This window comes from Jaculus jaculus, chromosome 23 (assembly GCF_020740685.1).
Source record: "Jaculus jaculus isolate mJacJac1 chromosome 23, mJacJac1.mat.Y.cur, whole genome shotgun sequence".
Taxonomy (NCBI): Eukaryota; Metazoa; Chordata; class Mammalia; order Rodentia; family Dipodidae; genus Jaculus; species Jaculus jaculus.
Genome location: NC_059124.1, coordinates 3,757,485 through 3,761,499, shown reverse-complemented (window position 1 = coordinate 3,761,499; position 4,015 = coordinate 3,757,485).

Below are 4,015 nucleotides of genomic sequence, written 5' to 3'. Positions count from 1 at the left end.
AGTTAAGTCATATGTATTAATGTAGTGTATGTCCTGTAAAAAACCTTTGTACTACTATAGCCACTAAACATTAGAAAATGATAAAATACTTGCCATTGTGTAAAAGTCTTATTTGTTCTCTAATGATATTTATCAGCTTCCTTGCACAGCTTTCAGCACAGGTTCCATTCACTGCACCCACTGAAATCCAGGTTCCCAAAGTGGCATATGCCTCTGGAGTTCATTTGCAGTAGTGAGAATAATCATTTTCTCACATCTCTCTCAAATTAGTAAATCAAATCATTTAGTAAAAGACACTGACAATGTACTGGGTATTTTGCTCCTATCAGTCTTGATAATAGGAAATGTATCTGAGCTATTCTTCAGATTTTTATTTGAAACTTGCTATAGGTGGATTCCTAGAGCAAATGTCTTTGAGCCTACTGAAAGGTTGCAGGTGAGTGCTCAAAGACTGTTCAGAGACACGGTGAGGGTATGTTTAAAAGATGAAAGAATATTACTCTCTGGAAGAAACGCAGGCCTTACAGTAACCATTTTCCATATGCACTATGGTTATCACAGTGTCTGGAATCCACTGGGAAACTTGAGGAATGATCAGATTGTGCAGACCATGGAAGGTCCTTGTCCAGAATGTAAAAGGAAATGGCTGACACTGAGAAAGTGACACAGTTGAAAATCTGTTTCTTGTTACTTAGCACATTTGTAGTTACTGGTTTGTAGATCACAAATCTTGGGCATTTATAACACCTCAAATGAAATAAACTCTTCATGGTTTTTATTTAAAAGTTTATAAACATAGAAATTAATAAAATTATTTTTACATAATTTAAATTAGTATAACTTCTGCTTAGTATCAGTTACTATACAGATGTCCTTTGTCTCCCAAGGATTCAACTATTGGGGACTGGCTTCTCAATATTGTAGTGCTGAAGAAGTGTGAATAAGAATTGGTCCCTAGCAGATCTTCATTGCTTGTACTTTTCTTGATGCTAAATTACTGTCATCCCTTCTTTTCTGTTCTTATACATCCTATTAATCATTGTGATGACATTCATTGTGAGACATCAAATCCAAAGTATCAGGTCAAAATCTCTGAAATTCCATTTGGATATTTTGATCTACAATTCTTAACTTACTACCCAAAGTAACATAAAATCGAACTCATATTTGAACTAAGAGATTTCCATGCACAGGAACAGAGGGCTCAGCATCTGGAACCTTGAAACAGAATATGAATTGCTCAACTTACCAGTTGTTTCAGATGCTGATGAGGGGAAAATACATAGAGTGGCTGCAGAATGTCTGTGACAGTGAAATGTTGTTCATGGTCCATATGAAAGACAGCCAGGCATGAGGAATAATCCCAGAGGAAGAGGTAAGTCTTGGCATTAATGTCAGCTTCCTGGTAAAACTAAGATGTGATGATTTACCATATCATCATATTTTTTCTGAATATTATTTTGTCCTTCCTGAAGGAATATATCAGCATTTTGTTCCCATGAAACATGAATTGATACCAAGTCTGAATGTCTTTCTGGATAGTACAATATTGTATGTAATATTTACAAATGGTTAAATAATTGTGGCCAAATGAATTGATCATCAACAATTTTGTTTTTAATTGTTTTTAGATTGTGTGACACCCAGACATCTACCCCACTCTTGCAAAAGTATAAGAAAGAGTTTCAAAAATTTATCCTTTGATTGTATATAAAATTGTATATACTTGTGTTCAGCTGCTTCTCTCTTATTAGTAGGATTACGGCCTACATTTTCCAAACTATGACAAAATACTAAAAAGAAGAGTTTAATGGATAATATGTAAAACTATATAATGTACCACATGCTTCTGAACACTTGTTATGTAATATTGTATTTATTCTTTCAAAATTAACTAAACAACACACAACATGATTCTCCTCAGGTGGTCAGTGTCTGACAGCACATTTAAGAGGCTTTAACTGCATTCATCCCTGTCCAGATATGTATCATCTTCCCCAACTGATTTTCTGCTCACTCAAAGAATTTGCCTGATACTTTCTCCAAAAGTATGGATGGGATTATTTTGGTCCAACAAATCAAACCATAATATAATAACATCAATATTCATTTTCCAAAATTGGAATTTATTGCACTGTGGGTTTTGTGTGATAAGGTAACTGAAAATGGCCATTATCTTATTGCAGGCGGTGTAAATTAAATATAGTATATTTATATATAGTGGCCAGATAGTAGATCATTTCAGTTTTATGACCACATGGTCTCTGAGGATGCTGTGATACTCCAGTGCTATAGTGGGAAAATAACCGTAGATGATGCATAATGGATGGATGTAACACTTTTTGAACAAATCTCTAGTGTAAATAGTATCACTAGGATTTAAATCGCATTAACATGTTTTGAGTTATTTGAATTTCAGAATTTTTTTCACATATGAGTATTTATAATTCTACAATAGTGATTGATGCTACATCTCAACAACCTGTTATTTACTGTATGGATAACTAAAATAAGAACACATGCCCTTCAAAAGTTCCACAAAATATGAAAGTACTGACTAATATGGTACACACAATATTTATACACATATTGAAATATCATACTGCAAAATATTAATATTTAACTTGTTTTTAAACATTTCAAATATGTGTTTTTTACATAGACATGCATAACCTAATCACACTGTTTTGAATAAATGTATAAAATAAAATGAAATGAAACTAGACCCATTCATATCTCCATACACAAAAATTAAGTCCAAATAGATTAAAGATCTAGATATAAGACCTGAAACTCTTCTCTTACTACTCCTCTCCTACTAGAAGAAAAAATAGGAGGTATGCTCTATGATATAGAAGTAGAGAAAGACTTCTGAACAAAACCCCAGTAGCCCTGGAAATTAAACAATCACTCAACTAATGGGATCTCATGAAGATTAAAAAGCCAGTTCACAAACGAACACACCATATGCATAGGCAGAGCAAATATATTACCACTGAATGAAGAAAATCTTCTCCAGCTATACCACTGAAAGAAACTTAATATCTAGCATCTACAAGATACAAAAAAGAAAATTAAACAATAAAAAAATCATACAAGCCACTCTAAATGTGGGGCAGAGAACTGAATAGGGAGTTTTCAGAAGAAGAATTAAAAATGGCTAACACACACTTAAGATAATGTTCAACATCCCTAACCATTGGGGAAATGCATATTTAAAACAACTGTGAGATCTCACCTTAGTCCAGTAAGGATGGCAATGGTTTAAAAAATTGAACAATCATGAAGGGATGTTGTATTTTGTCAAAGGCCTTTTCTACCTCTCTTGAAATGATCATGTAGTTTTTGTGTTTAAGCTTATTTATGTGGTGTATTACATTGACATATTTCCATATGTTAAACCACCCCGCATTTGTGGGATGGAGCCTACTTGATCAAGGTGGATAATGCTTTTGATATTTGTTGAATTCGGTTTGTGAGGATTTTGTTCAGGATCTTTGCATCTAAGTTCATCAGGGAAATAGGCCAGTAGTTTTCTTTTCTTGTGGCATCTCTGCCTGGTTTTGGTATTAGGGTGATATCAGCTTCATGAAAGGAGTTGGGGAGCTTTCCTTGTTCTCCAATTGTGTGGCACAGTTTGAGAAAAGTTGGTTTCAATTCTTCCATGAAGGTTTGATAGAACTCAGCTTAGAAGCCATCTGGTCCTGGACTCTTCTTTTGGGGGTGGTTTTTGATTACCTTTTCAATCTCAATGGGTCATTTATGAGGTTAATATCCGCTGAATTTAGCTTTTTTAGGAGGTATGTTTCCATGAATTCATCCATTTCCTCCATATTATCCAGTTTTGAGGAGTAGAGGTTTTTGAAATAAGTCATGATGATCCTCCAAATTTCATTTATGTCTGTTGTGAGCTCTCCTTTTTCATTTCTAATTTTGTTAATTTGAAGTGTCACTTTTTTCACTTGATCAAATTGGCCACGAGTTTATCAATCTTGTTTATTTTTTTCAAGATCCA